Source organism: Equus asinus, unplaced genomic scaffold, assembly GCF_041296235.1.
Source record: "Equus asinus isolate D_3611 breed Donkey unplaced genomic scaffold, EquAss-T2T_v2 contig_814, whole genome shotgun sequence".
Classification (NCBI taxonomy): domain Eukaryota; kingdom Metazoa; phylum Chordata; class Mammalia; order Perissodactyla; family Equidae; genus Equus; species Equus asinus.
Window position 1 is genome coordinate 59,630 of NW_027225532.1, and position 7,871 is coordinate 67,500.

The following is a 7,871-nucleotide window of genomic DNA, read 5'->3' on the forward strand; positions in this document are numbered from 1 at the left end:
AGGCTGAGGCGGGGCTGGTGTTTCCTTTCCGAGTCAGGTGGAAGAGCTCCTCCAGTGGAGGTTTTTAGACAAGGGGTCTGGTCTGGCAGGATGGGAGGTTGCGGGTTGAGCCACAGGGGAATCTGTCGTAGCTCAGACTCGGGCCTTTGAAGAAATAGACAGAGAGAGGAGTTTTGCTCTGTCTGTCACCGCAGCCGGCACCTCAGGAGCAACAACAGGAGGCTTCCCGAATGAGTGAAGGGGCAGGAGCCAGCGTGCCCCGTGCCTCTCTCAGCCCTGCGCCGGCAGGGAAGGAAGCAGGCAGGCAGGCCTCAGGGCTACTCCCGTCCTACTGCCCGGTGGTCCCTGTCCCGGCCCCGCCCCCACTCTCCCCCTGACCCTCACCGCTCCCCAGCCCTCTTCTCAGCCAGAGAGGCGATGGGGGGGGGGGGGCGGTGCGGTCCCAGAACAAGTTTCCTCTCATCCGCCATCATCTTGCCACCCTGACGACTTGGCCTGAGATCCGGCCTAGGCTGTACCCTGAGATCCGGCCTAGGCTGTACCCGTGTGTGGTTTTCCTGTGGACAAGGGGGCCGGTTCACCATTTCGGAAGAAACCCCTAGCCTTCCACTGCCGAGTCGCCAGCCTGGGAGGGGGGAGGGGGGAGGGGGGAGGGGAGGTCAGGCCCATTCATTCCGATGGGCCTGGCGTCAGGGCTTCATTCAAGTGCAGGAAGCTCTCTCCCATGGCCTCGGGCTTTTTTCCATTGAACGGCTTTCTTCAATTCCCCCACCCTTAGGCCGCAGTCCACCAAGGGCCGGGAGGCAGGGAGGGAAGATGTTGGGGCAGGGTGGCTGTCTGAGAAACTCGCCTCATCTGGGGCAGAAAGAGTGCCCCCCTCCTTTCTCTAACCCTACTAGACTGCTTGAGGATCACGGACGGTTTGGCTCATCGATGAGCCCTGCGTTATGGGCCCGGCAAGCAAACTCCTAACGGGCAACCCGCCGCTCTAGGCGTGTGTGGGTTTTTTGATCTTTCACCTTCAAGTTCGCACGACATCGGTCCGTGTCCCCCGCCCCGGCTTCCCATGGGAAATCCTCCGTCTCTTTCCACAGACTCACTGGCGACTTCACACAGTGCCTGCCTCCTCCTCCTTAGGAAGGAAGGAAGGAAGGAAGGAAGGAAGGAAGGAAGGAAGGAAGGAAGGGAGGGGCTGACCCCGTGGCCGAGCGGTTGAGTTTGCACGCTCCGCTTCAGCGGCCCGGGGCTTGGAAGGTTCGGATCCTGGGCTCGGACACGGCACCGCTCATCAAACCACGCTGAGGTGGCGTCCCACACGGCAGAACCAGAGGGACCCTCAAAGAGAATATAGAACTAGGTACTGGGGTGCTCTGGGGAGAAGAAGAAGAAGGAGGAGGAATAAAAAGAAAAGAAAAGATTGGCAATGAGCTCGGGTGCCAGTCTTTAAAAAAAAAAAAAAAAAAGAGGAAGAAAGATGGACAAACAGGAACGAATCCCACTGACGGCACCTCCAAATGGTGGGGGGCAGGGGGGTGGGGGGGGTGGGGAGTGGCATCATCGGGCCAAGGGTGACTCTAAGCGTGATCCCGCGGTTGTGTTATTTGACATTTTATCGAATCGATTTATTATTTTATTTTTGAGGAAGATGAGCCCTGAGCGAACATCTGCCACCAATCCTCCTCTGTCGGCCGAGGAAGACTGGCCCTGAGCTGACATCCGTGCCCATCCCCCTCTACTTTCCAGGTGGGACGCCTGCCACAGCGTGGCTCGCCAAGCGGTGCCGGGTCCTGCGCCCGGGATCCGGACCGGCGAACCCGGGGCCGGCGGAGCAGAACGTGCGAACTTCACCGCCGCGCCACCGGGCCGGCCCCCGGAGTTGTTTTGAAAATCCAGTAAGGGGCTGGCCCCGTGGCCGAGTGGTTAAGTTCGCGCGCTCCGCTGCAGGCAGCCCAGTGTTTCATCGGTTCGTTCGGATCCCGGGCGCGGACACGGCACTGCTCATCAAACCACGCTGAGGCGGCGTCCCACATACCACCGCTAGAAGGACCCACCGCGAAGAACACACAACTACGTACCGGGGGGCTTTGGGGAGAAAAAGGAAAGACAAAAAATAAAATCTTCCAAACTCCAATAAAACTTTGAGTGAAGACGACGAGGAGGATGCGAAACGTATCTCACGCCTCCGAGCCGAGCCGTCCGTTTAGGTTTAGGAAGGGGGACGAGGACCCTTTGTAAGCGACATCCCTTTTTAAGCACCATTCTAAACCACAGAACAGAACTCCCTCTCCTCGACCCGGAGCGAGGAGGTTCCTGGGTGTGTCAGAGAGGGTCACGTCCTCTGCAGCACGAACGAACCGCCAGGGTTCGGCCACGGGAAAGAATTTCTTCCTCTCCAGGGGGACTAAAAGTCACCGACGGCAGCGGGCGTAGGTGCTATCCTTCCCGTCCAGGAAAGGCAGGGAGAACTTCAGCCGTGAAGAGAAGGAGGTCTTCCTCACTCCCCGTTTTGGGAGGGCCCCTTTGGCAGGGGAGTTTTGTCTCCTGATTTCAAGTCAGGAAGAAAAGGGAGAGAGAGAGAGAGAGAGAGAGAGAGAGAGAGAGAGAGAGTGTGTGTCCTTCTCGTGCCAGGTCGGTCTGAGGGGGACCTCCTCTGGTTTCCTCCCTTCCCAGGGAACGCCGTTCGCTCCTTCTTCTAGAAAAAGCTCCCAAAGCACCACCGCCCAGGATGGTCGACCTACGCCCATCGTCCCTCCTTTCCCAATCATTTCTACCGCGACAGAGGGACAGAGGCCCCTGCCCCATCCCCATCCCCACCCCCACCCCCATCGCCTGCCTCCTTGATGGCCAAAGGAGCTGCCTCTGAGAATGGAACGGGGCTTGGAAACCTTCTAGAGGGGTGACTCTCACCTGCCTGCCTGCTGGGAAAAGCACCACGCTGTCCATCGGACTGCTCTTTTGGGCAAACGTAGGCGTGCCACATAGCGATCGACAGCTATGGCGGGGGGGGGGGGCGGGGTGGCGTGGTGGTGCCCAGGATCCACGACACGTGACGGCTGCGGAGCACGACAGCCCTAAGACCTTGAGGGAGACGGGGTGGCGCGTGAATCCTTTCGGAACGAGAACGACAGGAAACGCTGACGGGGACGTGTTCTCCTCTCGAGAACACACCAACGCCTCGCACGGTGTCTGACCCGGGGTGCCTCTGACTTTTGTCATCAGAGACGATCCTCTCGACCGCCCCTCACGCTTTGGGGAAAAGGGGAGAGGGACTCGGTAGCACGGGAAAAGCCATCCATCCGCCCTTCCTTTCCGTCTTCACGGCTCCTTCTCGTGGAAAACGAGGAAGCCGTCCGGAGGAACGGAACACTGACCCGGGCCAAAGCGTGGCCCAGCCTGAGCCTCCAAAACCTTCTGCTAAGTGAGAGGTGCCAGACATCCAAGGCGACCTACGTTGCGATTCCACACAGAGGAGAGAGCTAGAACGGTCCAACCCTAGAGGGCGACAGCAGATGGCGGCGGCGGCGGCGGCGGCAGCGGTGGTGGTGATCGTGGTGGGGCAGATCCGGGAGTGGGGCCGTTTTTTCTTTCGGGGGGAGGGGATGGAAACGGAAACCTTCTGGAAATAGATAGCCATGACGGATGCGCCACCTTGGGGAGAGAGACTCCCGAAGGCCACTGGCTTGTGCCCCGTGGAAAGGATGGATTCGGTGGGATGGGAATTCTACCTCCGTGTAGAGCGTGTGGTAAACCACGAGGTAGGTGGGTGGGTGGGTGGGTGGGTGGCCTCCCTGCCTCGCCTCCACCTAGACGTCCACACACAGAGACCGACGAGGGAGGGAGGGAGGGAGGGAGGGAGGGAGGGAGGGAGGGAGGGAGGGAGACAAGACGGACAGAGGCCGAGGCCGAGGCCGAGGCAGTGAGCGAGTAAGTGATCGACCCTGGCCATAGGGATTCCTCAGAGGGCGTCTCTTGGCTCCCCAAACGAAGAATGTGTGTGGAGATCGAGAAAGATCACCGACCTAGGAGAACCAGCAAGACTTCCTCACCCGCCAGAGAGCCGCTGGGCCCCTGCCGTCCCTGCCACCGCCACCCCTACCCCTCGCCTTTGGCAGCGACGCCAACGAAAGGCAGGCAGACGAGTGGGAGAGTCGTGTGGTGGTGTCCCCCAAGGAAGGTGGGTCCATGCCGACGAGCGGTCGTCGGCGTGTGGAAAAGCCAGAGGCGGGCTGACTAGAAGGAGGGCGTCCTGGAGGAAGGGACCAGGGTGTGAGGGAGAGAGGCCTGTTCCTCTTCCCCTGTCGGCCCCAAGTCAGGGGCCCAAAGGAGGAAAGCTGTCCGTTCCTTTCCGACTCGGACGGTTCGGGCGGAACCGACCGATCCCCGCGGCAGCGCAGTCGGGGCTTTCTGGACCAGAACCCCTCTCTCTGTCGCCTTTCGACCACACGCACGCTTTAGAGGCCAAGGGAAAATGGATCGGGTCTCTCTGTCTCTCTCCCTAGAAAACAAGGGGCCGGGGGCCGAGCCCGTGGACGAGCGGTCAAGTATGCGCCCCCCACCCCGGCCCCCGGCTTCGACGGCCCAGGTTTTCACCGGTTCGGATCCTGGGCGCAGCCCCAGACCCAGCATCGCCCTTCAAGCCACGCCGAGGCGGCGTCCCACATAGCAGAAACGCGAAAGACCTACCACTGGAACCTACAACTATGGACGGGACGGGACGGGGCGGGGCGGGGCGGGGCGGGGCGGGGGTGGGGGGGGCGGCTTTGGGGAGCAGGAAGAAAGAAAAAATAAAAGAAACACAAGGACGGTCATCGCGATAGTTCTTTCCACTTCCATCCATATGTTAACAGGACCCAAGTTTCCCGACCTCCATTTGGATGTATGTTAACTAAATGGAGAAGCTATTCAAAGGACTCCTCTAAAGAAGTCCACGTTCTTCTTTCTAAATGATAATGAAAATCATTGTCACCACCGCTCTTCCGACCCTCCATGTCCAGACGGCCTCCCGCCCCTCCCCTATCCCCAACTCCCACCCCGCCCCGCGCCGACCCCCGACCCCGGCATTCTCCACGCCCACCTTTCCCTCTCCACTCCTACCCCCCCGTCCCCCGCCGCCCGGGACACCGCACCCCGCGCCCCCCCCCCCCAATCCAGGCCGGGCCACCTGGTCGACCTCCTCGAACACTATATAAGAGGATGCCGGGCAGCAGGTGGCGCCCGACAAGCGGCCTCCTCACAGGCCGGACGGATCAGCCTCGCGGGGGCGGGCGATGGGGAGGCGTTCGTCCAGGTCAGGTCAGGTCGGGGGAGGGAGGATGCCGCGCCGGCCGGCCTGGTGCGTGGCCTGGTCCCGATCCACCCCGCGTCTCGTTTCTCGGGCCGGGACGAGTACAGCCGGGGAGGCCGACTCGGTCACGGAAAGCGGCCTTGGGGAGGTTTTGGCGAACGTCCCTGTCCCAGGGCCGTCTGCCGACTAGGGGACGGAGTCCTCCTCCATGCTCCTTCTCGCCCCCAGTCGGGCGGGTTGTGGGTCGCGCGGTCGACTTGTCCATTTCCCCGGAGGCATCCTGCCTGCCGGGGCTCCCTCCCTCGGGCCGGTGCGAGCGGTCTTCGGGCGGCCCGGGAATTTGGGCCGCAGCGAACGAACGAACGAAGCCCGTCCCTCCTGCGTCGGCACCGATGAGACACAGCCCTGGTGGATGGAGCCGCTTTCCTCGGGTTTCCTTTTGCTTTCGGCCGCTGCTGCCACCAAACCTCCCTAAACGATAGGAATGAAAACGGGAACCGTTGGCATAATAAAAGCGTTTTGGTTGGCGTGTTTCTTGGCTTTTGGGGACTCGAGAGGTATGATGGATGATCTCCGATTGACGTTTGGAAGGTCTATTTCATCCCAGTCGCACGAACCCCGAAAACGTGGCGGCTGGACGAGGGAGGGAGGGAGGGAGGGAGGGAGGGAGGGAGGGAGGCCAACCACGGGATTTCCGCACGACCAGCTGATGGACACGAGCGCCCCGTGAGCCGGGCGGAGGGCAGCCGCCCGGGTCTCGCAGCTACGTGCCCGCGGAACCCTCGGGACTGCGAGAAGCCGGAGCGACCCGCAGCCATGTGGCGCTCGGCGCGGACATCTGGTCGACCCGCGCGCCACGGGACCCGGGGCCCGAGTCCGGGCCGGGCCGCCGGTCGACCCGGCAGGGCGGCTGCCCCGGGGGCCTCGCGGCTGCTCGTCCGCAGCCTCCAGGGAGCCCTCGGGGCTCCGAGAAGGCCGAGCGCCCCGCGGCCCCACGGCCCCGCGGCGCTCGGTGCGGACATCTGGTCGACCCGCTCCCCCCCCCCCCCCCCGAGACACGGGGGTCGGGTCGCCGGTCGACCCGGCAGGGCGGCGGCCACGGCGGCCTCGCCGCTGCTCGTCCGCCGGGTCGCCGGAGCCCTCGAGCCTCCGAGAAGGCCGAGCGCCCTGCGGTCCCGCGGCGCTCGGCGCGGACATCTGGTCGACCCGCGCGCCGCCGGACCCCGTGGCTACGAGTCCGCGGGGCCTTCGGAGCCGACAGAGGGCCGGGAGCGCACCCAGAGCACCCAGAGCACCCAGAGCCCCGGGACCCGGCCCCGAGCACCGCGGACATCTGGTCGACCCGCGCGCCCCAGTCCGGGGACCAAGTCCGGGCCGGACAGCTGGTCGACCCGGCAGGGCGTCGGCCACCTGGGAGCCGCACCCGCGAGTCCGCGGGGTCTCTGGAGCCGACGGAGGCCGGGGAGCCCACCCAGGCCGCCGAGAGCCCCGCGTCCCCGCGGCGCACGGCGCGGACATCTGGTCGACCCGCGCGCCGCCGGACCCCGTGGCTACCAGTCCGCGGGGCCTTCGGAGCCGACAGAGGCCCGGGAGCGCACCCAGAGCACCCAGAGCCCCGGGACCCGGCCCCGAGCGCCGCGGACATCTGGTCGACCCGCGCGCCCCAGTCCGGGGACCAAGTCCGGGCCGGACAGCTGGTCGACCCGGCAGGGCGGCGGCCCCGGCGGCCTCCAGGGAGCCCTCGGGGCTCCGAGAAGGCCGAGCGCCCCGCGGCCCCGCGGCCCCGCGGGGCGCTCGGTGCGGACATCTGGTCGACCCGCCCACCCCCCCGAGACCCGAGACCCGGGGGCCGGGTCGCCGGTCGACCCGGCAGGGCGGCGGCCCCAGCGGCCTCGCCGCTGCTCGTCCGCCGGGTCGCCGGAGCCCTCGAGCCTCCGAGAAGGCCGAGCGCCCTGCGGTCCCGCGGCGCTCGGCGCGGACATCTGGTCGACCCGCGCGCCGCCGGACCCCGTGGCTACGAGTCCGCGGGGCCTTCGGAGCCGACAGAGGGCCGGGAGCGCACCCAGAACACCCAGGGCACCCAGAGACCCGGGACCCGGCCCCGGGCGCCGCGGACATCTGGTCGACCCGCGCGCCCCAGTCCGGGGACCAAGTCCGGGCCGGACAGCTGGTCGACCCGGCAGGGCGGCGGCCCCGGCGGCCTCCAGGGAGCCCTCGGGGCTCCGAGAAGGCCGAGCGCCCCGCGGCCCCGCGGCCCCGCGGCCCCGCGGGGCGCTCGGTGCGGACATCTGGTCGACCCGCCCACCCCCCCGAGACCCGAGACCCGGGGGCCGGGTCGCCGGTCGACCCGGCAGGGCGGCGGCCCCAGCGGCCTCGCCGCTGCTCGTCCGCCGGGTCGCCGGAGCCCTCGAGCCTCCGAGAAGGCCGAGCGCCCTGCGGTCCCGCGGCGCTCGGCGCGGACATCTGGTCGACCCGCGCGCCGCCGGACCCCGTGGCTACGAGTCCGCGGGGCCTTCGGAGCCGACAGAGGGCCGGGAGCGCACCCAGAACACCCAGGGCACCCAGAGCCCCGAGGCCCGGCCCCGAG